The sequence below is a fragment of the Zea mays genome, chromosome 3, assembly GCF_902167145.1.
Source record: "Zea mays cultivar B73 chromosome 3, Zm-B73-REFERENCE-NAM-5.0, whole genome shotgun sequence".
NCBI classification, from domain to species: Eukaryota; Viridiplantae; Streptophyta; class Magnoliopsida; order Poales; family Poaceae; genus Zea; species Zea mays.
Genome location: NC_050098.1, coordinates 37,205,803 through 37,233,761, shown reverse-complemented (window position 1 = coordinate 37,233,761; position 27,959 = coordinate 37,205,803).

The window sequence follows — 27,959 nt, the reverse complement described above, 5'->3', positions numbered from 1 at the left end:
CCATAGAAAAATAGTTAAAAGGTATTAATGACTAGAAATTTGTATCAAGTCATGTTATAACACCTAAAAGCCAGCAAAAATAAGTTTTGGAGAATTGTCCACTGTCAATTAGTAGTTGTAGTTCAAAGTACCCCTTCTGCCCTAGAGTTTAATAATTTTGTCCAGAGAAAACTATTCACTTTCTGATCCCCAAATTTTGAGACAGAGAAACACACACCAGTAACAAGCCACTGTAATTTTTGCAGAATTTTTGGAATTTTATAAAAGCAACTTGTAGTTCAAACCTACTCCAAAACATTAAAGAGAATAAAGGAAAAAGGAAAGAAGAAATAAACCCCACCTCAATAAGTCTAACTTGAGTACTAAACCAACTCTCACCAAGACTTAAAAGAATTCAGTGGAACCCCAAAAATGAACCTACCACTTACCTTAGCTAACTTTTAACCCAATTTACCAAGTATACCACTAAAGGGTCTTACATAGGTAAAGTTAACTTTGTTTAACTCAAGAAAGATCATATACCTTTAAAGTTGTAATTTCTAAAAGCACATGTCATATCATGCATATATCTTACGCATTGCATTCATTAGATTGTAATCTTGCCGACAGAGAGTACGTGCTCATCCCCGAGCAAGGATCTGTCCAAGAGGAGGACCAGGAGCAGGCTTCAGAGACTGCTATTGAGGATCTCCCCGCAGCCCCAGCAATTGAAGGCAAGCCCCGGTTTTATGCATAACCTGTTAATTATGCTATTTTACTACACTTAATGCTTGTAGGATTGCAATGTGCACTTAAGTGTAGGAGTTGCTTGAAACCTCTAGTTGCATGAACTTAGGATTCCTTTTGAGGTGAATACTTGTATGATAGGTCGAGTAGCTGCTTGCTAATCTGGATCTCGGTAGAAGTCGAGTGATTTTTCTAGCACTCGCGCGAGATCAGGAATTGATTGTATTCATCTTGATAATGGGATATATGTTAGTCTATGGACTTGGATCCAGGGAGGATGCCTTGTCCATGAGACGGGAAAAATGAATTAAGGATTAATGTGTGGATACCCAAGTCAAGCTTTTGAACGTACTAAGCACATGCCGGGAAAAATGGTAACCGGTAAACCTAGTACCTGATTGAAGCCGGGCGCGGACTTTATCCCTCATGCGACCTGAGACTGGGTCTCCCATGCTAGCTATGGTGGGTACAAGTGCGGTCACTGCACGACGGCAGCCGGGGTCAGTGGAGCATTGTATGCCAAGGCGGTGAGGCCTGGACGCGAACGGGGAATCGATGGGGACGGTTGTCATGTGTGGGGTCGGAGTACCCTGACATGTCGTGTGTTTAGGTTTACCTTGCAAGGTTAAAACTCGATTCGAATCGTCTGCTTCTCGCAGCTAATGAGACTGCTTGATTCCTTGTACTGCATCGAGTAAGAAGTGAAATGTGGTTATATGAGATAACTTGTTGATTGAACTAATTGATTGTTACCATGTATGCTTAGAAGGAGCAAATCTAGCTAAGTTAATGATGGTAGAATTTGGAAAGATAAAAATTGATTTTAGAAACAGCTAGTGCTTTTGGCAAACCAAACCCCTCAGCCAAACAGCTGCATAGTCTAGAGGTAGAGGAGTAGACTCCTCACACCGGTTAAGTCTAGCTGAGTATTAGTATACTCAGCCTTGCTTGTGGCACCATTTTTGCAGGTACCATTCAGGAAATGGTTGATGGTGTGACTTGGCCTACCACCCTACCACCGGGTTGGACGGTCGAGTGGGATGTTGCTCCGGCAGGAGAGGAGCATGAGGAATAGTGGGCTAGGCCTTGCCCATTTCCTCATTACCGACGACATCGATTATCCGCTGCACTTTATTTTGTGAACTTTATTTGCTACTCAAAAACTCTGATTTATGTAATAACTCCGCACTTAATTTGAGGTTTCCTATTTTATTGTATTTCTTCTGTGACTCACCTTCGAGTGAGATTGTGGAATTTGATCCTGGTTAAGTGGCTCTATCAGACTAGATCTGAAGGACTGACGGGTTATTCCGATTTAAGTGTGTTACGGCCCCTGAGGCGTGACTTAGGCACTTAAGCTGGAATAATTCGGGTGGTTCTGCCACACTCATCCTCCGAGTGATCTACGACACGCCATCAACAGTCGGCGGGACACACGGAGCTCCATCAATGCTTCACGTGAACGACGACACGAGAACGAGATTCAGCGCCGAGAAGAGTATGATCGGGATCACGGCATCCCTGCGCGAAGTTAGGCCACCAGAGTTGAGTCAGCCACTGCTTCAACCGGCGGAACGACCCGGGGACGGTCGAGGCACCACGTCGACAACTCCCCTCCCCGGTACCAACATCATCATCGACAAGAGGACACATGTGGAGTATCGGCGCTCACTCCACGTCTCAGGGCCATTCAATGGCCCCCTAACTTCAAAGTCTCCAACGTCGACAAGTACAAGCCTAAGCAGGACCCGAGAGGCTGGTTGGCCGTCTATACCACTGCTGCCCGAGCCGCCGGGGCAACTGAAGATGTGATGACTACATACTTGCCGGGGCAGCTGGTCTTCAACAGTCTGTGATGATATCGGTGGAATCTTAATCCAGAAAAATGTGTCTTTGGAGTGCCAGCAGGGAAGTTGCTTGGATTCATTGTCAGCCACCGAGGAATTGAAGCTAACCCGGAAAAGATTGAGGCTATCATGAGGATGGAAGCACCACGGTCACAGAAGAAAGTGCAAAGACTTACTGGATGCATGGCAGCTTTAAGCAGATTCATATCAAGGTTAGGAGAAAAAGGCTTACCATTCTACAAATTGCTCAAGTAGGTGGATAAGTTCCAATGGACCTCAGAAGCTCAGGAAGCCCTTGATGCACTGAAAAAGTTCCTGACAACACCGCTAGTGTTAAAGCCACCGCGCCGAGCCACGCCGAGTTAGCCGACCGAATATCTAATGTTGTACATCTCCTGCATGACTCACGTGGTGAGCACCGTGTTGGTAGTCGAGCGAGCAGAGGAAGGACATGCATATCCAGTATAGCATCCCGTCTATTTCATCAGTGAAGTTCTGGGACCCTCGAAGAAGAAATATCCTCAAGTTCAAAAACTGTTGTATGCAGTACTTCTAACTGCACGAAAGCTCTGTCACTACTTTGACGACCACAAAGTCATAGTAGTCACTGGATTTCCAATAGGGGATATTCTCCACAACAAAGAAGCCATCAGAAGAATAGCCAAGTGGGCCTGCGAGCTGGGATCTCATGACATCGAGTTTTGGCCTCGCACTGCAATAAAGACTCAAGCACTAGTTGACTTCATATCAGAGTGGACCGAGCAACAAGTACCAGATAACCCGGAGACCGCAGAAGTATGGCAGATGTATTTTGATGGCTCACTGAAGCTGCAGGGGGCAGGCGCAGGGATCCTCTTCATTGCTCCTGGAGGTGAACAACTCAAATATGCTCTTCAGTTGTTATTCTCAGCATCCAATAATGCAGCAGAATATGAAGCTTTGATCCACGGATTGAACATTGCCATATCGCTGGGCATTAAGAGGTTGATGGAATACGGAGATTCACTGGTGGTCATAAGTCAGATAAATAAAGAATGGGATTGCTCGAATGACTCTATGGGAAAGTACTGCACAACCGTCCGAAAGTTGGGAAAAAATTTGAAGGGCTGGAATTTCATCATGTGGAAAGAGATCGCAATGCGGCAGCAGACGCGTTGTCAAAACTAGGATCCAGTCGGACCCAGGTCCCACTTGGAGTTTTCGTCCAAGAAGTATCAAGCCCGAGTATTTCCTTAGATCTGGCAGAAGAGTGCAATGTTTTGAGCCAGCCAGAGTCAGACTCTAATGACTGGAGGGAGCCTATTATTAAGTATATAAAAAAATGAAGAGGAGCTGGATGATAAAGCTGCAGCAGAACGCATCGCAAGACAGTCAGCCTACTACACCCTCATTGGGGATACACTGTACAAGAGGGGCGCAACAGGAATCCTCATGAGGTGCATTCTTTCGGCTACTGGGAAGCAACTGTTAGATTAGATCCATGCCGGACAGTGCGGGATACACGCAGCATCCAGGACTCTGGTTGGGAAGGTCTTCAGGTCTGGTTTCTACTAGCCGACAACAAAGAGTGATGCAGCCGAGTTAGTCTAGAGGTGTGAAGCTTGCCAATACTTATCAAAGCAGCAGCATTTACCAGCACAGCAACTGCAAACCATACCTGTAACCTGGCCATTTGCGTGCTGGGGATTGGACATGATTGGACCCTTCAAGAAAGCTCAGGGAGGATACACTCACGTGCTGGTTGCCATTGACGAATTCACTAAATGGATAGAGTACAAACCCATTGCTTCTCTGACTTGAGCTAAGGCGGTAGAATTCATACAAGATATAATATTTAGGTTTGGAATACCGAATAGCATTATAACCGACTTGGGATCCAATTTCACTAGCTCTGAATTCTTTGATTTCTGCGAACAAAGAAGCATCCAGATCAAGTTTGCGTCAGTAGCACACCCAAGAGCCAACGGTCAGGTAGAACGGGCTAATGGAATAATATTGGAAGCACTTAGGAAGAAAGTCTTCGACAAGAATGAAAAGTTCGCGGGAAAGTGGATCAGAGAGTTGCCGTATGTGGTTTGGAGCCTAAGAACTCAACCTAGTCGAGCCTTGCATGGAAACACTCCCTTCTTCATGGTCTATGGTTCGGGGGCAGTGCTACCTGCCGACCTCAGGTTTGGGGCACCAAGGCTGGTCTTCGAAAACATAGCTGAGGCAGAAGCTACCAGACTAGAGGATATTGATATATTGGAAGAAGAACGATTGAATACAGTGATTGAGCCAGCTAGATACCAGCAAACCCTGAGGCGCTATCATGATAAGGCCATACGACATCGATCCTTCACAATGGGAGATTTGGTCCTTCGCCGAATTCTAACGGGGGAATGACGACACAAATTGTCGCCACTATGGGAAGGGCCATTCATGGTAGCAGAAGTCACTCAGCCAGGATCATATCGGCTTACTCAAATGGATGGCACGGAAATAAGGAATTCATGGAATATGGAGCATCTCAGAAAGTTTGACCCATAGCTAGATTTCAAAAGCTATCGGGGCAGCATTGTATTCTGTAATCGGAAAATACATCATCAATAAAAAGACTTCATTCTCAAGGGCACTCGAACTATTTATTATCAATCTACATGCTTACTCGACTTAGGGTGATCACTATACCCTACCAACAGAGCAATTAGCTTAAGTCGGCAATGACTTAAGACGGTGCAACATGCTCACGCTTACTTAACTTAGGGTGACCACTATACCCTACTAACGGAGCAATCGGCTTAAGTCGGCAATGACTTAAGACGGTGCAACATGCTCACGCTTACTTAACTTAGGGTGATCACTATACCCTACCAATGGAGCAATCGGCTTAAGTCGACAATGATTTAAGACGGTGCAACATGCTCACGCTTACTAAACTTAGGGTGACCACTATACCCTACTAACGAAGCAATCGACTTAAGTCGGCAATGACTTAAGATGGTGCAACATGCTCACGCTTACTTAACTTAGGGTGACCACTATACCCTACTAATGGAGCAATCGGCTTAAGTCGGCAATGACTTAAGACGGTGCAACATGCTCACGCTTACTTGACTTAGGGTGACCACTATACCCTACTAACGTAGCAATCGGCTTAAGTCGGCAATGACTTAAGACGGTGCAACATGCTCACACCTACTCGACCTAGTATAACATGCTTACGATCACTCGTCTTAAGGCGATCTCTATGCCTCATCAGCTAATCAATTAGCATAAAATAGGAAAAAGTTTCAAAACCAGCACACTGCATTTACTTCTGCAATCATAACAACTGTTGAATTCCAACAACAGAAAACAAAAATAGCATTCAGTATTTGGACACATTGACCACACACACATATATAGCTCACGAATGCATTCAATATTTCTACTTGGCAATGTTTTTTCTCAGGAGCAACCAATGAAGAAGGACGACTCAAGGAGTCAGGAGCAACTCTGACATCAGCAACTATATCATCGGGAACAACTACGCCTGGCCTTCTCATCAAGATCCGCCCCGCGCGAATGGCTTTATCCATAGCCTTGTCGCGCTGAGCCTTCAGAATGGTGGAATTGTCTTCTGCAACCTTGGTAGCCAGTCGAGCAGCTTCTAGCTCCTGGACGACTGATCTCTTGGAGGCGCGCAGATCCTTGATGACGGAATATTTGCTCGACACCAACTGCCTAAGACGAAGGACCTCATCCTGGGATACTTGCAGCTCGTGATGGTGATGATCCAAATCTGCCATGGTAAAACGGTGGCTCCTCTCCAAGATGGTCAGAGAATTACTGGCGTCATGATACAACCTATCAAGGTTATCGCGGGAGGCCGCAAGTAACCGTTTCTCCTCCTACAGAAAAGAATCAACTCTCAAGTATCCAGTAAGCAATAAACACAGCAGAGAAAGTCAAGTAAGCTTACCTCGTTAGCCGCCCTTTCAGAGTCAAGCTGAGCACTAAGAGAGGAATTCAAAGAATTGGCATCGTCTAAGAAAGCAGAAACCCAAGCCAGATCAATCTAGCCTTGGGAATACTTCTCCTCGAGTTTAGAATACCGCCGACCCATATCTAACAAAAAACAGTAGAATACCGCCGGCCCATATCAGATATCTGCTTTTGAAGCAGCAATGGATTCCATTGCGTCAGAGACAGAGCTCCTTCTGGGATAGAGGCACCTTGTGATCTCAATTGACCAACCATCTCGTCGACCAAAGCCTGATATTAAAAAACAAATGAGTACAAAGATAGTAATTTGACAGAAGTATTGCCAGAATAGGAAAAGCCGAATTACCTGAAGATTAGAGAAGAACGAAGGAAATCCCAAGTCACAAGAAGCTAGGTGGTGACTCGACGAAGGAATATCAACCGGGGCAATCTGAAGAACATCACCAGGGATTAATTCAACACCACTAGCAGGCATCAGAACTCCAACATCCGATGTGCCGACCTCTAAGGTGACTCCTTCACTTGAAGCATGCACTGCTATTATGCCACCAGAATGTGGTGGATAAGACCCGACGTGGACATCCATGGAGGTATGAGAAGGGGAGCCCGCTCGGACACCCTCGGGTGCTGGGTTACAGCTTGCGCTACCCACCCAAGCCGGATCATTACCGGCAACACCCTCGGGGGCTGGGCAACCGCTTGCACCACCCTTGAGGACTGGGTTCTCCGCAACAGCCACCTCTAAGGCTGAAGGATTCTCAGTCACCTCCATGGGAATTGAGCGACCTTGACCAACCTCTTGGCTCCGAAGACCGCCTTCCAAGGTCGACGATGCACGAGACGCTACCCGGGATACCTCTAATCCCACATCTGGAATGTTAGAGCAGACGTCCTTCATATCACCATCAGTTGGCTCTGACAGCAGATCTTCAGGAACAACATCCTCGAGAGCCTGATCAAAATTCGCTATGGATAATTCTTGCAGACCAACAAGAGCAGACAGAGCTGGAGAAGGAATATCGCTACTCCCCCACTGACTCTGTAACGCCGACTGTTCTTTTGAATTAATGGGACTTCCTCTTCTTCTTCTTTGTCCTCGTCAACAATACGGACAATAAACGGCATAGGGTCACACTCATTGGGATCAGCTCTGACAGGGTCACACCCATTGGGATCAGCTCTGGCAGGATCACACCCATTGGGATCAGCATCAGTAGGGTCACACCCATTGGGATCAGCATCAGTAGGGTCACACCCATTGGGATTAGCATCGGCAGGATCACACCCATTGGGATCAGCTCCAGTAAAGAGTTCCACGGTACTTTTTCAGCAGTAGGAGCAGAAGGGCCAGCATCCTGGTCCAAACACGACACTCGCCGAAGTCGTTTCTTTTTTCTTTTTCTTCCCCTCGGCAGGTGCAGTTGGATGACTGACCTGGCAGAGACGTTTCGGGCGAGTACCCTCAGGCCTTTGAGTATCCACGGTTTTTTGAAGCTCTGAGATAGTTGCAACAGCCATTGTTTCAGCAGGAACCGAGTCAGAAGAATCCCCAGCCAACATGTCCAGCATAGCACTTATCTCTGCATCACCTGGACTCAGGCATTTCAAAGTGAACTTTCCTCTCATCATTGGGAAGATCACCAAGTGAAGCAACCAGGACCTCAATATCTTTGAGAGCGGGTCACACTCTAAGACCCAAACCACTATCACCAGCAGGAGGATTGGACACAAAATTGAAAAAGGACTTAGAAGCTGGCAGATTCCAAGCAGAATATGCAATAGGAGCACCAATATTTGATACTTTGCCTCTAAGGATCATCTCCAGTCGGCTCACCAAATCCACAACAGGAATCCTCTTGTTGGTAACCCAGGTTGAGTCGGTAACACCACTATACAAATAAGCCGGGTATGCTCTATTGTTGGGGGCCTTCGTCCTCCGAAGGTCCTCAAAAATGTAATTTAACAACGTCTTCCAAGTATGGTTTATGGATAGGTACCTTCGAACTCAGAGTAAAAGCATACACGACGGGAGGAGCATGGTCATGACGAAGGTTGCTGCTGCTCCGAAGTCACGCTCAAGAAAGCATTGGCTCAATCGTAGAAAAGGGAACCGACTTAAAGAGGAAAGGGCTGTTTAGTCCTTATAGATTCATATATAAGTCAATAATAAATGTAAAGGGCATGATTGTAATTTCTCACAGGCTGCGTCCTGTGCCTATAAATAGATGAACAGTACCCTCGCACTGTTCACGCTAACTTGTATTCGCTCGTGCGTCACACTTGTATTCTTTTGCCTTCTATCAAGCCGAAGGTACTTTTTGTAATTCAATATTGTTCCTGCCTTTCCATGATTATATAAAATGAATCAATAATGTTATGTGATTGCATATATATATTGTTTCCTACATTTCATATGCTTCTTCTTCTTTTACTTAACATACACTGCGATGATGATGAAGGTATGTCCTTCATGACCTTCGTCTGAAGATCATTATATCCTAAGGGAAATAATGCTTCGAAGGACGAAGGGCTTTAACATTTAACATCTTGTGTTGCCTTGTTCTTAATTCATAGCATTTGAGAACAAGTCCCCAACATTGGCGCCCACCTCCGGTGAACCCTTTTCGACAACCTTCGGTAAGCACTGACCTTCGTCATGCCGCCGAAGAAAGCTTTAGTGCCAGGGGCTGCCGCACTACAGCCACTGGACCCAAATCAGGAGACCCTTTCTCTTCGAGAGGCCCGAAGCTAGAAGAGGAAGGCCACTAGCCCAACGCTCCAGGAGGAGTTGGACCAAGAAATCAGAAACATGGAGATAATCCATCAACAAGTGCAAAGGAAGAAGGAGAAGATGGCCGAACTGGCTGATCTTTAAAGGCAGATCGACGAAGCCACTGAAGAAGTACGCCATCTTGCTCAAGACGTGCAAGATCGAAGGCCTCAACATAGGAAGCTTCATCAAGAAGGCCTATTCAATGAGGATGGATGGTATGATGATTTTAATCATGATACCTTTACCTTTGATGATGCTTCTCCCTTGGCAGCAGAACTGCAGGCTATCCCATGGCCTCCATTATACCAGCCACCTCAGCTCCCTATGTATGATGGGCATTCGGATCCGAAGCAGTTTTTGATGAGTTATGAAGCAACCATATCTTCATATAGAGGCAATGCAGCTGTCATGGCCAAATCTTTCGTCATGGCAGTTCGGAATGTGGCCCAAACATGGTATTCTTCTCTTCGGCCAGGGATGTCGGTGTTTTGGGTCTGACCGCGCACCCGGGGTTGCCCCTCAAGGTGCTTTTTGGGGTAGGACAGTGTTATCGACTGTAGCTCGATGGTTCGTGCTAGTTGCACGAGAAACAGTGGACAGTTATGTACAGGTTCGGGCCGCTTTGAGATGCGTAACACCCTACGTCCTGGTGTGAGCACTTTATATGGTGGGTTACAAAGAGGTTCTCTAGTATTGGGAACGTAGAGAGCTAGTGTGGGTGGCTAAGTAGAATGAGGTCGATCCTCTTGAAGGGGTGCCCCCTAGGCCTTATATACTCGACCATGGGGCATTACATGTGGATATGATAACAATGTGTGCCTAAGTAATAGTGAACTAACTGAGTCTATCTTCCTATAATTCAGCCGACTCATCCTCGCTTAGTTCCGATGTACGGGGCCCCTGCGCGGGAAGGTTGGGTCACTGTTGCGATCACGGCTCAAATCCATCGAGCCGTCTGGGCCTGCGTTGATCCAGTCTTGTGTCAATCTGTCTTACTGAACATTTCTCCCAGGCCCTCGAAGGGACGACCTCACGAACTATTGGGTCCACGGGCCTTTCGTGAGGTCTTTTATCCTTCTGGTGGACCCGGGGGATATCTGTCCCCCACAAGCCCCCGATCTCTGGGTTGATTTTGAAATAACCGGCCCAAAGATCCTAGGTCCAGCTTGCAGTCTTTGATTTTACCAAGAAATGTCTTGAAAATAAGCCTACCGGGTCACTACTTCTGAACTCTGAGTGATCCGTTAACAACGATCTTTTAATGTCTTCTTCCACTATTGCTCCTCGAAATTTGGTGTTCTGTCTCTGGTTCATGCTTTAGAGGTCAGCATTTTGTATTGTTGAACTTTGAAGTTCATTGGGTGCACCAAAGGTGCACCCAATGGGTGTAGCCCCCGAGCTTTGAGTGGATTTTTGCAGATAATCCACTCGAAGGTCTTCATTTCAAGTCTTCTCAGAAATTATTTTTATCTTCCACCTGTGCTTTTTCAGAGGCCAGCCTTGCCTTAGTTTTGCCATATGCTTCAGAGGTCAGCATTTTATCTTTCGGGAATGATAGCTTCGAGTAGATTTTTGAAAATAATCCGCTCGAAGGTCTTCATCTCATGGTGTCTCTTTTTTTTCTTTAGGAATCATCCTTTTCTTTTGTCGAATGCCTTAGAGGTCAGCATTATGTCATCAACATTATGCTTCAGAGGTCAGCATATATTTTTGTCTTTGAAGCCGAGTACGCAATCTGCCCATATCTTGCTAGGTCTGGCAATTTATTTGATCTGCGACTGATTGGACGTTCGATAGATGGCTTTTGGCTAGTCTTCATATCACTTCGTGCTTCAATGCTTCTGTCGATTAGACTTGTACCTCATTGGCTATATTTGGCTTTCCTCTGATATCTGTTGATATCCTTCTTTTGTCTTGGGGTATTCATTGCATATACTGTATGAATGTGACTGCTTGGGAAAATCTATTGAAAATTCCTTGACGTCCCCCCAATGGGTGTAGGCAAGGGACGGCTTGGTGCACTGAGCGTTTAGCAAACTGCTTCTTAGTAGTAACTTGATGTGACCGCGGGTGTAATCATATCGCCCAAGCAGTTGACTGAAGTCCCAATGGGTGTAGTGTTACGTGGAACGGCGTCAGCCGCCTGAGGTGTCTTCAGACGGTTTGAATTGCATATTGAATTTTTGCGACTGTTCAGTGGTCGTGGTAGGAGGTGAGCGGTTGCCTTCTTCTTCTATAAATAGTGTTCTTGCTTCTCCGGCATTTTCACATCTCTTACCACTGCTCGCTGTTTACTTTCTTCTCTTTCCTTCCACTCCACCATGAGCAAGAACAAGAAGGGTGGTAGTTCTTTGCATCACTCCGGCGACAAACACAAGCGTGAGCCGACTCCTCCCTCGGAGGACTTCGGCGACTCGGAGTACTCGGAGGAGGAGTTCTCCTCCGAGTCCGAGGGTTCACTGGCTCCTGCCTCTCCCCCGGCGTCGTCTGATGACTCAGACGACTCCTAGGGGATCGCCGCAGAGGTATGGACCTACATCCGGGCCGTCGAGCGCGCCGGGCTCGAGAGCTCGGATGAGTCGGAGTACTCCTCGGACGAGGAGAACTCCTCGGACTCGTCCGAGGAGGGCAACAGCGGCGATGGCGGTGACGGCGACATCGACGGAGGTGATGGTGATGGTGGCGGAGGCGACGGCAAGAGCGGTGACGGCGGCGGCAAAGGTGGCAGCGGCGACGGCGGTGGCGGCAGCAAGGGCAACAGCAGAGGCAGCAACAAGGCCAGTGGCTAGATGCCACTGGTTTTAAATGTTAGTATATATTAGTAGTAGAAGTAGTATTAGTGAAATAATGTAGTAGTAGCTAGTAGTATAGTGTAGTGAAATATGATGTAGTAATGGGAAGGTCATCAACTCATAATGAGTTGATTTGTAAGTTCAGTAGTGCTTCCCTTATAATGAAGAATGATTTCGCTCCATCTTGTGTGTATCATTTTGCCTTCTTGCTGATCCTCGATCGTGTTAATGCCTACTGCAGAGGCTGTTTCTGAATGTAATACTTGAGTAGCGACTTAGAATCATTGAGTCGTGCTTTAGATTGCCTTTTTTGCGATGCCAGCGCTTTAGTAGTGGCGGTCGAGTGATTATCAGCGATGTTGGGGCTTTAGAAGTGATAGCCGAGTGATAGCGGGCCATGTCGGTGTTTTAGAAATAACGACCGAGCGGTTACTGGCGATGTCGGTGTTTTAGAGGTAACAGCCGAATCCTCTGGAGCCATGTCACTGTTTTAGGAATAACAGCCGAGTGACAGCTGGCGACGTCGGCGTTTTAGAAGTAACAGCCGAGTGATAACGGGCCATGTCGGCCGCTTTGGAAATAGTGGCCGAGTGAAGTCCGGTAACGTCAGTGTTTTAGAAATAACAGCTGAGTTAATTTGGACTGCGTCGGCCGTTCTGGAAATAACAGCCGAGTGATGACATGGCATGTCAGCGTTTTAGAAATAACAGTGGGGTGATGACATGGCATGCCAGCGTTTTAGAAATAACCACTGGGTGATGACATGGCACGCCAGCATTTTAGAAGTAACCGCCGGGTGATGACTGGGCGCTTTTTAGAAATGGCGTCTGGCCCGAGAAAACCCCATATGTACTGCACTGTCGCATGCCTCTGCGTTCCGTGCCCTAGTTTTGCTTTTCTGCATCCAGGCCTTCTCTGCTATCTTGCAATACTTCCTTCGCTCTGTTCGCCAGCACGGTTGAGATGGCGCCCAAGCGGAAATCCCAGAGTTCGTCTGCCGCAGTCATTCCCCCCATCGATCCCAACAGTCAGTTGCCTTTCGCAGGTAACCATATGTCTGTTGTCTCTGAATCTGACCTTTTCCATCTCGTATCCATCGGAGTTCTTCCTCCAAAGGAGCTTTGTTCTTGGCGGATCTGCCGTGGGGTCACTGTTCCGACAGAAGACACCCACGAATCTGTCATTTACGTTCCTTTTCTCATCTGCGGCCTTGCCCTTCCCATTTCTTCTTTCTTCAGCGGTCTCCTTGACTTCTATCACTTGAATCTGACCCATCTGAATCCCAATTCCATTCTGCAAGTTTCCGTTTTTGTTCATTTGTGCGAAACTTTCCTTGGTATTTTGCCACACTTTGGTCTATGGAAGTACTTGTACCACTGTCGGCCTGGGATGGCTGGAGGGCAGCACCAGCTTGTGGGGGCGCGAGTTTGGAGATACGCCGTGGGAGGAAGACCGACTACCTCGACATCCCACTCAAGGACATCATCAAAGGATGGCGCCTAGAGTGGTTTATCGTGGAGAACCACAGGAATTCCTTCCCCCCATGGTCAGGGAGACAGCCAGATGTTCGCACTCCGAGCTGGACCGAATCCCCCATAGACCTGGAGGTGGCTGAGGCAGGGGCTCTGCTTGCTGAGGTTGGACTGTTGAAAGAGAGGGGTCTGACTGCAGAAGCTGTGGTCGCTGATTTCATTTTCAAGAACATTCAGCCATTAAAGGACAAAGCCTACCCAGCTTATCTGTATCGAGGCCTCGCTGATTCGACCCGGGTTACCAACAGAAGAATTCCTGCAGTGGATTTGGTCAGCCGACTCGAGATGATACTCAGAGGCAAGGTGTCGAACATTGGTGCTCCTGTTGCATATTCAGCCTGGAATTTGCCTCCTTCTAAGGCTTTTACCAGTTTTGTGTCGAATCCTCCTGCTGGTGATAGCGGTTTGGGCCTTAGAGTGCGACCCTCCCCCGAAGAGGTTAGTGCTTTGGTTGCCTCACTTGGTGAAGTCCCTGATGACGAGAGGCAGGTTCATTTCGAGGTGCCTTTGAATCCAAGTGATGCAGAGATAAGTGTCATGCTGGATATGTTGGCTGAAGATTCCTCTGATGCAGCCCCTGCTGAAACACTGACTGTAGCACCCATCCCAGAGACTGACAAAGCTTTGGATACTCAGAGGTCTGATAGTGTTCGCCCAAAGCGTCCTCGCCGAGCCACTCAACCAACTTCTCCTGCTGAGGGGAAGAAAAAGAAAAAGAGATGTCTTCGCCAAGTGTCATGCTTGGATCAGGATGCTGGTCCTTCTGCTCCTGCTGCTGAGGAAGTGCCAGTACTGGTTTTTACTGAAGCTGACCCCAATGGCTGTGACTTAGATGATACTGACCCCAATGGGTGTGATCCGGCCAACGCTGATCCCAATGGGTGTAACTTTGCTGAAGCTGACCCCAATGGGTGTACCATCCGCATTGTTGATGAAGATGAGGAAGAGGAGGATGAAATCCCTCTAGTTCGGAAGAACAGCCAACGCTACATAGCCAGCGGGGAAACTAGTGGTGTTCCTTCTCCAGCTTTATTTGCCCTCATTGGTCTGCAAGAATTGTCTCTAGCCAACTTTGATTAGACTCTTGAAGATATGGTCCCAGAAGATCTGTTGTCAGAGCCGGTAGATGGTGGAATGATGGATATTTGTGCTGATGTGCCTGATGCCGGGCTGGAGTTATCTCGAGCAGCGTCCCATGCCTCGTCGACCTTAGAGCGCGGTCTTAAGGGTCAGGAGGCTGGTCTGGATTGTTCTGCTCCCATGGAGGTGGGTGAAGGTCCTTCAGCATTAGAGGTGGCTGTTATAGAGAGTTTGGCCCTCAAGGATGGCGCTAGCGCTTACCCAGCCCCAGAGGGTGTTGCCGGGGATGATCCGGCTCGGATGGGTAGCGCGAGCTATGACCCAGCCCCCGAGGGTGTCCGAGTTGGCTCTCCCTCTTGAGAGCACCTAGAGGGGGGTGAATAGGTGATCCTGAATAACTTAAAACTTAACACCACAAACTTGATCAAGAGTTAGAGCAATGGAATCAAGTGAGTAGATAGGAGAGCTCTTGTGAAACACAATAGACACAGTAAGGACAAGCACAAGAGACACAAGGATTTATCCCGTGGTTTGGCCAAGTACAAAACTTGCCTACTCCACGTTGTGGCGTCCCAACGGACGAGAGTTGCACTCAACTCCTCTCAAGTGATAAAAATGATCAACTTGAATACCACAGTGTTCTTCTTTACTTTACTCTTTTCCCGTTTGCGAGGAATCTCCACAACTTGGAGTCTCTCGCCCTTACAATAAGAATCAATATGAAACACAAGAGTAAGGGAGGGAAGCAACACACTCAAAGCCATAGCAAATACGCACACACAAGACCAGAACTTGAGCTCAAGACAATATCTCGTGGTTCTCACTAGAACGGAGCTCAAATCACTAAGAATGTCGAACAAGTGCGCGAGAATGAAGTGTGAGTGATCAACAATGCTCAAGGAATGCTTGGTTTTCTCCTCCATGCGCCTAGGGGTCCCTTTTATAGCCCTAAGGCAGCTAGGAGCCGTTGAGAGCATTCCAGGAAGGCAATTTTTGCCTTCTGTCGCCTGGCGCACCGGACAGTCCGGTGCACCACCGGACACTGTCCGGTGCGGATTTCTTTCCTTCTTTGGCGAAGCCGACCGTTGGAGTTTCAGAGCCGTTGGCGCACCGGACACTGTCCGGTGCACACCGGACAGTCCAGTGCCCCCTTCTAACCGTTGGCTCTGCCACGCGTCGTGCGCGGATTACGCGGCCGACCGTTGGCCCGGTCGACTGTTGGCTCACCGGACAGTCCGGTGCACACCGGACAGTCCGATGAATTTTAGCCGTACGCCGCCGACGAAGTCCCGAGAGCAGCTAGTTGACAGACGCCAGCCTGGCGCACCAGACACTGTCCGGTGCACCACGGACAGTCCGGTGCACCACCAGACAGTCTGGTGCACCCAGACTACGCAGAGTCTTGGCTGCTCAGCCAAGTCTTTTCCAAATTGGTCTTTTCCTGTTTCTAGCACTTAGACACAATACATTAGTCTTCAAAATAATGTACTAAGTCTAGAAACATACCTTTAATCTTGATTTGCACTTCTTGAGTCCTTGGCACAATTTAACACTTAGGTACTTGTGTTGGACACTTAATCACCAAAATACTTAGAAATGGCCCAAGGGCACATTTCCCTTTCAATCTCCCCCTTTTTGGTGATTAATGCCAACACAACTAAAAACAACTAAAAGAAGTGCAACATCAATGCAAATAAGAACACAATTTTGTTTTAATTCAAATTTGGCATATTTGGATCATTCTTTGCCACCACTTGGTTTGTTTTTGCAAATCAAACTCAATTTTCTATCTCTAAGTCAAACACACTTGTTGAGACATAAAGAGAGTTGTTCCAAGAGAAATTGATCAATGATTTCAAAAACTCCCCCTATTTCCCATAATCAACCATTCTCCCCACAAGAGATCAACTTTTGACAAAAAGAGACATTTAGAATTTTGACAAACCAAAAGCTCTATTCTAGTATTTTCAAAATTCTCAAGTGGTAGCTAATCCATTTATTGCTTTGGCCTTATTTTCTCCCCCTTTGGCATCAAGCACCAAAACGGGATCAATCTTGGCCCTTAAACCCCATTGCCTCACCAAAATCTTCAAATAAGTTACCCTCTCATCGGAGTGCAGTGGAAATCTTGCATGGCCCAAGTCCACCTTTTCCCTTTCAAACCTCCTTTGAGACTAGATTAAGCAAACTCAAGCACACAGTTAGTCTCAAAGGGTCAAGTTGTAGCACATCTCCCCCTAAATATGTGCATCACTTGCAAATGGACTTGTGAGGTCCGGGGAGTGCTTGTACAACTTGAGCACCATAAATAAACAACAAAATGCATTAAGGAACATGATCAAGGCATAACACATGTATGCTATAAATCAATCCAAGTTCCGTGAATCTAAGACATTTAGCTCACTACGCAGCGTGCAAAAGGTCGACTCATCTAGAGGCTTGGTAAAGATATCGACTAGCTGGTTCTCGGTGCTAACATAAAACACTTCGATATCCCCCTTTTGCTGTGGTCTCTCAAAAAGTGATGCCGGATGTCTATGTGCTTTGTGCGGCTGTGTTCAACAGGATTATCCGCCATGTGGATAGCACTCTCATTATCACATAGGAGTGGGACTTTGCTCAGATTGTAGCCAAAGTCCCTGAGGGTTTGCCTCATCCAAAGTAGTTGCGCGCAACATTGTCCTGCAGCGACATACTCGGCCTCAGCGGTGGATAGGGCAACAGAAGTTTGTTTCTTAGAACTCCACGACCCAGGGACCTTCATAAGAATTGGCACGTCCCCGATGTACTCTTCCTATCGACCTTACATCCAGCATAATCGAAGTCTGAATATCCAATCAGGTCAAAGGTAGACCCTTTTGGATACCAGATCCCGAAGCAAGGCATAGCGACTAAATATCTAAGAATTCGCTTCACGGCCACTAAGTGACACTCCCTTGGATCAGATTGAAATCTAGCACACATGCATACGCTAAGCATAATATCCGGTCTACTAGCACATAAATAAAGTAAAGACCCTATCATGGACCGGTATGCCTTTTGATCAACGGACTTACCTCCTTTGTTGAGGTCGGTGTGTCCGTCGGTTCCCATTGGAGTCTTGGCGGGCTTGGCGTCCTTCATCCCAAACCGTTTGATCAAGTCTTGCATGTACTTCGTTTGAGAGATGAAGGTGCCATCCTTGAGTTGCTTCACTTGGAACCCAAGGAAGTAGTTCAACTCGCCCATCATCGACATCTCAAACTTTTGAGTCATCACCCTGCTAAACTCTTCACAAGACTTTTGGTTAGTAGAACCAAATATTATGTCGTCGACATAAATTTGGCACACAAATAAATCGCCATCCCATGTCTTAGAGAAAAGAGTTGGATCGGCTTTCCCAACCTTGAAAGCATTAGCAATTAAAAAGTCTCTAAGGCATTCATACCATGCTCTTGGGGCTTGCTTAAGTCCATAGAGCGCCTTAGAGAGCTTACACACGTGGTCGGGGTACCGTTCATCCTCGAAGCCAGGGGGTTGCTCCACGTACACTTCCTCCTTGATTGGCCCGTTGAGGAAAGCGCTCTTCACATCCATTTGGAACAACCTGAAAGAATGGTGAGTAGCATAGGCTAACAATATGCGAATTGACTCTAGCCTAGCCACAGGAGCAAAAGTCTCCTCAAAGTCCAAACCTGCGACTTGGGCATAACCTTTTGCCACAAGTCGTGCCTTGTTCCTTGTCACCACCCAGTGCTCGTCTTGTTTGTTGCGAAACACCCACTTGGTTCCCACAACATTTTGCTTGGGACGAGGCACCAGTGTCCAAACTTCATTTCTCTAGAAGTTGTTGAGCTCTTCCTGCATGGCCAGCACCCAGTCCGGATCTAGCAAGGCCTCTTCTACCCTGAAAGGCTCAATAGAAGAGACAAAAGAGTAATGCTCACAAAAATTAACTAATCTAGAGTGAGTAGTTACTCCCTTGCTAATATCACCCAAAATCTGGTCGACGGGATGATCCCTTTGAATCGTCGCTCGAACTTGGGTTGGAGGTGCCGGATGCGCTTCTTCCTCTATCACATGAACATCTTGTGCTCCCCCTTGATCACACGCCTCTTCTTGATGAACCTGTTCATCGTCATGAGTTGGGGAATGCACCATTGTTGAGGAATAAGGTTGATCTTGCTCCTTTTGTTCTTGTGGTCGTACATCACCAATCGCCATGGTACGTATTGCGGCCGCGGAACATCTTCTTCATCTACATCATCAAGATCAACAACTTGCTCTCTTGGAGAGCCATTAGTCTCATCAAATACAACATCGCTAGAGACTTCAACCAAACCCGATGATTTGTTGAAGACCCTATACGCCTTTGTATTTGAGTCATAACCTAACAAAAACCCTTCTACAGCTTTGGGAGCAAACTTAGAATTCCTACCTATCTTCGCTAGAATGTAACATTTGCTCCCAAATACACGAAAGTAAGACACATTGGGTTTGTTACCGGTTAGAAGCTCATATGAAGTCTTCTTGAGGAGGCGATGAAGGTAGACCCGGTTTATGGTGTGGCAAGTCGTGTTCACGGCTTCCGACCAAAACCGCTCGGGTGTCTTGAATTCTCCAAGCATTGTCCTCGCCATGTCTATGAGCGTCCTGTTCTTCCTCTCTACCACACCGTTTTGCTGTGGTGTGTAGGGAGCGGAGAACTCGTGCTTGATCCCTTCCTCCTCAAGGTATTCCTCCACTTGAAGGTTCTTGAACTCGGACCCATTGTCGCTCCTTATCTTCTTCACCTTGAGCTCAAACTCATTTTGAGCTCTCCTTTGGAAGCGCTTGAGGATCTCTTGGGTTTCAGATTTATCCTGCAAAAAGAATACCCAAGTGAAGCGGGAAAAATCATCAACTATAACAAGACCATACTTACTTCCTCCTATACTTAGATAGGCGACGGGTCCGAAGAGGTCCATATGAAGTAACTCCAGGGGTCTTGATGTTGTCATCACATTTTTGGCATGATGAGAGCTTCCCACCTGTTTTACCTGCTTGACAAGCTGCACAAGGTCTATCTTTTTCGAAAGTTACATTAGTTAGACCTATCACGTGTTCTCCCTTTAGAAGCTTGTGAAGGTTCTTCATCCCCACATGTGCTAAACGGTGATGCCACAGCCAGCCCATGCTAGTCTTAGCAATTAAGCATGCATCTAGACTGGCCTCCTCTTTTGCAAAATCAACTAAATAAAGTTTGTCGTCTAGTACACCCTTAAAAGCTAATGAACCATCACTTCTTCTAAAGACAGACACATCTACATTTGTGAATAAACAGTTATATCCCATATTACAAAGTTGACTCACAGACAACAAGTTATATCCAAGCGACTCAACTAAGAACACATTAGATATAGAGTGCTCGGATGAAATAGCAATTTTTCCTAACCCTTTCACCTTGCCTTGGTTCCCATCACCGAATATGATTGACTCTTGGGGATCCTTGTTCTTGACGTAGGAAGAGAACATCCTCTTTTCCCCCGTCATGTGGTTTGTGCATCCGCTGTCGATAATCTAGCTTGAGCCCCCGGATGCATAAACCTACAAGGCAAACTTAGGCTTGGGTCTTAGGTACCCAACTCATGTTGGGTCCTATAAGGTTAGTTACAATACTCTTAGGGACCCAAATGCAAGTCTTGTCTCCCTTACATTTGGCCCCTAATTTCCTAGCAATTACCTTCTTATCCTTTCTACAAATAGCAAAGGAAGCATTGCAAGCATAATAGATTATAGAGGGTTCATTCATTACTTTCCTAGGAACATGAACAATATTTCTTCTAGGCATATGATGAGCAACATTTTTCCTAGTCAAATTTCTATCATGCATAATAGAAGAACTAGAAGCAATCATGGCATGAGAATTAAAAGCATCATAACTTCTATAAACATTCCTAGAATGTCTCCTATCATGATACATGAAAGCATGGTTCTTTTGAGCACTACTAGCCATAGGGGCCTTCCCTTTCTCCTTGGCGGAGATGGAAGCCTTATGGCTTGTTATGTTCTTGACTTCCCTCTTGAAGCCAAGACCATCCTTAATTGAGGGGTGTCTACCAATCGTGTAGGCATCCCTTGCAAATTTTAGTTTGTCAAATTCACTCTTGCTAGTCTTAAGTTGGGCATTAAGACTAGCCACCTCATCATTCAATTTAGAAATTGAAACTAGGTGTTCACTACAGGCATCAACATTAAAATCTTTACACATATTGCAAACTACAACATGTTCTACACAAGATGTTGATTTATTAGCTATTTCTAATTTAGCACTCAAATCATCATTTATGCTCTTTAAGCTAGAAATAGAGTCATGACATGTAGACAATTCACGAGAAAGCATTTCATTCCTCTTTATTTCTAAAGCAAGGGATTTTTGTGCCTCTACAAACTTATCATGTTCTTCATACAAAAGATCCTCTTGTTTTTCTAATAACCTATTTTTATCATTCAAGGCATCAATTAATTCATTAATCTTATCAACCTTAGTTTTATCTAGGCCCTTGAATAAACATGAATAGTCTATTTCATCATCGCTAGATTCTTCATCACTTGAGGAAGCGTAAGTACTAGTATCACGAGTGCTTACCTTCTTTTCCCTTGCCATGAGGCAGGTGTGATGCTCGTTGGGGAAGAGGGCCGACTTGTTGAAGGCGGTGGCGGCGAGTCCTTCGTTGTCGGAGTCGGACGACGAACAATCCGAGTCCCACTCTTTTCCAAGGTGTGCCTCGCCCTTAGCCTTCTTGTACGCCTTCTTCTTTTCCCTCTTGTTCCCTTGTTCCTGGTCATTATCATTATCGGGACAGTTAGCGATAAAATGACCAATCTTACCACATTTGAAGCATGAGCGCTTCCCCTTCGTCTTGGTCTTGTTTGGATGCTCCTTGCGACCCCTTAGCGCCGTCTTGAAACGCTTAATGATGAGAGCCATTTCTTCCTCATTGAGTCCCGCCGCCTCAACTTGTGCCACCTTGCTAGGTAGCACTTCCTTGCTCCTCGTTGCTTTGAGAGCAACGGTTTGAGGCTTGTGGATTGGGTCGTTCAACGCATCGTCAACGTATCTTGCCTTCTTGATCATCATCCGCCCGCTTACAAACTTTCCAAGTATCTCCTCGGGCGTCATCTTGGTGTACCTAGGATTCTCACGAATATTGTTCACAAGATGTGGATCAAGGACAGTAAAAGACCTTAGCATTAGGCGGACGACGTCGTGGTCCGTCCATCGCGTGCTTCCATAGCTCCTTATTTTGTTGACGAGGGTCTTGAGCCGGTTGTACGTTTGGGTTGGCTCCTCGTCCCTGATCATTGCGAATCTCCCAAGTTCGCCCTCCACCAACTCCATCTTGGTGAGCATGGTGACGTCGTTCCCCTCATGTGAGATTTTGAGTGTGTCCCAAATCTGCTTGGCGTTATCCAAGCTGCTCACCTTATGGTATTCATCCCTGCACAATGAAGCTAGAAGAACAGTAGTAGCTTGTGCATTTTTGTGAATTTGCTCATTAATGAACATGGGACTATCCGCACTATCAAAGTGCATTCCATTTTCTACTATCTCCCATATACTTGGATGGAGAGAGAACAAGTGGCTACGCATTTTGTGACTCCAAAATCCGTAGTCCTCTCCATCAAAGTGGGGAGGTTTACCGAGGGGAATGGAAAGTAAGTGAGCATTGGAACTTTGCGGAATACGAGAATAATCAAAGGAAAAGTTTGAATTAACCGTCTTCTTTTTCTCGTAGTCGTTGTCGTCGTCCTTTTGGGAAGAGGAAGATTCATCGCTGTCGTAGTAGACTATCTCCTTGATGCGCCTTGTTTTCTTCTTCCTCCCGTCTTTTCTTTTGTGGCCCGAGCCTGAGTCAGTAGGCTTGTCATCCTTTGGATCATTGACGAAGGACTCCTTCTCCTTATCATTGACCACCATCCCCTTGCCCTTAGGATCCATCTCTTCGAGCGATTAGTCCCTTTCTTGAAGAGAACGGTTCTGATACCAATTGAGAGCACCTAGAGGGGGGGTGAATAGGTGATCCTGAATAACTTAAAACTTAACACCACAAACTTGATCAAGAGTTAGAGCAATGGAATCAAGTGTGTAGATAGGAGAGCTCTTGTGAAACACAATAGACACAGTAAGGACAAGCACAAGAGACACGAGGATTTATCCCGTGGTTTGGCCAAGTACAAAACTTGCCTACTCCACGTTGTGGCGTCCCAACGGACGAGAGTTGCACTCAACTCCTCTCAAGTGATCCAATGATCAACTTGAATACCATGGTGTTCTTCTTTACTTTACTCTTTTCCCGTTTGCGAGGAATCTCCACAACTTGGAGTCTCTCGCCCTTACAATAAGAATCAATATGAAACACAAGAGTAAGGGAGGGAAGCAACACACTCAAAGCCACAACAAATACGCACACACAAGACCAAAACTTGAGCTCAAGACAATATCTCGTGGTTCTCACTAGAACGGAGCTCAAATCACTAGGAATGTCGAACAAGTGCGCGAGAATGAAGTGTGAGTGATCAACAATGCTCAGGGAATGCTTGGTTTTCTCCTCCATGCGCCTAGGGGTCCCTTTTATAGCCCCAAGGCAGCTAGGAGCCGTTGAGAGCTTTCCAGGAAAGCAATTTTTGCCTTCTGTCGCCTAGCGCACCGGACAGTCCGGTGCACCACCGGACACTGTCCGGTGCGGATTTCTTTCCTTCTTTGGCGAAGCCGACCATTAGAGTTTCAGAGCAGTTGGCGCACCGGACACACCGGACAGTCCGGTGCCCCCTTCTGACCGTTGGCTCTGCCACGCGTCGTGCACGGATTACGCGGCCGACCGTTGGCTCGGTCGACTGTTGGCTTACCGGACAGTCCGGTGCACACCAGACAGTCCGGTGAATTTTAGCCGTACGCCGCCGACGAAGTCCCGAGAGCAGCTAGTTGACAGACGCCAGCCTGGTGCACCGGACACTGTCCGGTGCACCACCGGACAGTCCGGTGCACCCAGACTGCGCAGAGTCTTGGCTGCTCAGCCAAGTCTTTTCCAAATTGGTCTTTTCCTGTTTCTAGCACTTAGACACAATACATTAGTCTTCAAACAATGTACTAAGTCTAGAAACATACCTTTAATCTTGATTTGCACTTCTTGAGTCCTTGGCACAATTTAACACTTAGGTACTTGTGTTGGACACTTAATCACCAAAATACTTAGAAATGGCCCAAGGGCACATTTCCCTTTCACCTCTCACACTTCCATGGATGTTCATGTAGGGTCTTCTCCTCCGCATTCTGGTTGCATGGCAGCAGCTCAAGCTTCGGGTCAGGAAGTCACCTTAGAGACTGGCGCCCCTGATGACAGAGTTCTGATTTCTGCTGTTGACACTGACTTGGTCGCCACTAATGCATTGCGGGTTGCTCCGGGTGTTGATCCTTCATCGAGCCATCAATTGATTTCTCACGACTTGGGAGTTCCTTCGTTCTTCTCCAACCTCCAGGTAACTTGGTTTTTCCTGATCTGGCTGCACCCCGGGTGTGATATTGTTCTTACACTCATTTGTTTTTAATGTCAGGCATTGGTTGATGAAATGGCTGGTCAGTTGAGGTCGCAGGGTGCTTCTGTCCCGGAAAGAGCTCTATCTCTAGCGCATTGGAATCCAGTGCTGCTTCAGCGGCGAGTATCTGATTTGGAGGTGGCAAATGCTGGTTAGTGCCCTTTGTTTCTTCTTTGACTACTTGATTAATCTACTTTGTAGCTGAACACTCTTGCTTGACTATTTCTTGACAGATATGGCTCGGCGGTACTCTGATCTTGAAGAAAAATATTCTCAAGGTCAGACTGAACTAGCCCGGGTTTCTGCTTCTCTGAATGATGCTAACACGCTGAACTCCACTCTCCATACTCAGCTCGACTCTGAAAAGGTGACCAGTGAATTAAGCTTTATTTGGCTTTGTCTGCTGTGCTCTTAGTGCTTGCTTGACATTGGTGAAACTGATTCTTGTCTGCAGGAGGAAAAACATGCTCTTGCCACTTCTCGCGATAACCTTGACAAGCTATATCGCAATGCCAGCAACTCGTTGACCATCTTGGAGAGGAGTCATCGCTTCACCATGGAAGATTTGGATAATCATCGTTATAAGCTGCAAGAGTCCTTGGATGACATGATTCGCCTTAGGCAAGTGGTGTCGAACAAGGATACTATCATCAAGGATCTGCGTGCTTCCAAGAAATCAGTCGTCCAGGAGCTTAAAACTGCTCGGTTGGCTGTCAAGGCTGCTGAAGAGACTTCTGCTACTCTGAGGACCCAACGCGACAAAGCTATGGACAAAGCTATTCGCGCAGGGCGGATCCTGATGAGGAGACCCGGTGTGGTTGTTCCTGATGACATAGTGGCTGATGTGAATGCCGCTCCTGATTCCTCGAGTCGTCCCTCTTTGTCGGTTGCTCCTGAGAAGAACATTACCAAATAGAAACACTGAATGCTTTGAATACGTAGTTAGTGTGCCTAGATATTTTGTTAGAAAACACTTTTTAGTACTGAATGCCGCTATTGTTTTCTCGTTGTTAGAATACAACAGTATCTCCAATCGCAGAAGTAAATGCAGTATAACATTTCTTCGTGGGGCATAGAGGTCGCCCTAAGATGAGTAATTGCAAATGTGCTTGTGTTGGATTAGGTAAGCGCGAATATGCCGTGCCGTTTTAAGTTATTACCAACTTAAACTGATCGCTCCGTTAGTAGGGTATAGTGGTCACCCTGAGTTAGGTGAGCGTGAGCATGTTACACCGCCTTAAGTCATTGTCGACTTAAGCCAATTGCTCCGTTAGTAGGGTATAGTGGTCACCCCGAGTCAAGTAAGCGTGAGCATGTTACACTGCCTTAAGTCATTGCCGACTTAAGTCGATTGCTCCGTTAGTAGGGTATAGTGGTCACCCCGAGTCAAGTAAGTGTGAGCATGTAACACCGCCTTAAGTCATTGCTGACTTAAGCCGATTGCTCCGTTAGTAGGGTATAGTGATCGCCCCGAGTCAAGTAAGCGTGCAGGTTGATAGTGAACAATTCGAGTGCCTTTGAAGTCTTTTTATTGATGATATATTTCCCAGTTTACAGAGTACATTGTTGTCCCAATAGCTTTTGAGATATAGCTAGAGATAAAACTTCCTGAGATGTTCTATGTTCCATGAGTTCCCAACTTCTATGTCGTCCATCTGAGTGAGACGATATGATCCAGGCCGAGTGACTTCCGCTACCATGAATGGTCCTTCCCATAGAGGCGACAGTTTGTGCCGTCCCTCCCCCGTTAGAATTCGGCGGAGGACGAGGTCTCCCACTGTGAAGGATCGATGCCTTATGGCCTTGTCATGATAGCGCCTCAGAGTTTGCTGATATCGGGCCGACTGAATCACTGTATTCAATCGTTCTTCTTCTAGTATATCGACGTCCTCCAGTCTAGTAGCTTCATCTTCTGCTATGTTTTCAAAGATTAACCTTGGTGCCCCAAACTTGAGATCAGCAGGTAGCACTGCTTCTGAACCATAGACCATAAAGAAAGGTGTGTTTCCATGCAAAGCTCGACTAGGTTGAGTTCTCAAGCTCCAAACAACATACGACAGCTCTCTGATCCACTTTCCTGCGAACTTTTCATTCTTGTCGAAGACTTTCTTTCTGAGCGCCTCCAATATCATCCCGTTGGCTCTTTCTACCTGCCCGTTGGCTCTTGGGTGTGCCACCGAGGCATATTTGATCTAAATGCTCTTTTGCTCGCAGAAATCGAAGAACTCTGAGCTTGTGAAGTTGGATCCCAGGTCGGTTATGATGCTATTCGGTATTCCAAACCTGAATATTATGTCTTGTATGAATTCCACTGCCTTAGCTGAAGTTAGAGAAGCAATGGGTTTGAACTCTATCCATTTAGTGAATTTATCGATAGCAACCAGTACATGAGTGTGTCCTCCTTGAGCCTTCTTGAAAGGTCCAATCATATCCAATCCCCAGCACGCGAACGGCCACATTACGGGTATGGTTTGCAGTTGTTGTGCTGGTAGATGTTGCTGTTTTGACAAGTATTGGCAGGCTTCGCACTTCTGGACTAACTCGGCTGCATCACTCTTTGCTGTTGGCCAGTAGAAACCCGACCTGAAGACCTTCCCAACCAGGGTCCTAGATGCTGCGTGTATCCCACATTGCCCAGCATGAACCTCTTCTAGCAGTTGCTTTCCGGTGGCTGAGAGAATGCATTTCATGAGGACTCCCGATGCGCCCCTTCTATACAGTGTTTCCCCAATGAGAGTATAATGAGCTAATTGCCTTGCAATTCTTTCTGTTGCATTTTTGTCGTCTGGTTCCTCCTTATTTTTTATGTACCTGATGATCGGCTCCCTCCAGTCATCAGAATTTGACTCTGGTTGGCTCAGAGCGTTGCATTCCTCCACCCGATCTAGTGAGATGCTCGGGTGCAGTATTTCCTGTATGAAAACTCCAGGTGGGACCTGAGTCCGACTGGACCCGAGCTTGGACAATGTGTCAGCTGCCGCGTTGCGATCTCTCTCCACATGATGAAATTCCAGTCCTTCAAATTTATCTTCTAGTTTCCGGACAGCAGTGCAGTATTTTCCCATGGAATCATTCGAGCAATCCCATTCTTTGTTTATCTGACTTATGACCACCAGAGAATCTCCATATACCATCAGACTCTTGATACCCAGTGATATGGCAATGTTCAGTCCATGAATCAGGGATTCGTATTCTGCTGCATTGTTGGATGCTGGAAATAACAATTGAAGAGCATATTTGAGTTGTTCACCCCCAGGAGCAATAAAGAGGATCCCTGCACCTGCTCCCTGCAGCTTCAACGAGCCAACAAAATACATTCGCCACACTTCTGCGGTTTCTGGGTTATCCGGCACCTGTTGCTCGGTCCACTCTGATACAAAGTCAACCAGTGCTTGAGTTTTGATTGCGGTGCAAGGTCGAAACTCGATGTCATGAGATCCCAATTCACAGGCCCACTGGGCTATTTTTTCCAATGGCTTCTTTATTGTGGAGAATATCCCCTATCGGAAATCCAATGACTACTATGACTTTGTGGTCGTCGAAGTAGTGACGGAGCTTGTGTGCAGTTAGAAGTACTGCATATAATAGCTTTTGAACCTGAGGATATTTCTTCTTTGAAGGGCCCAGAACTTCACTGATAAAATAGACAGGGTGTTGTACTGGGTATTCATGTCCCTCTTCCGCTCGC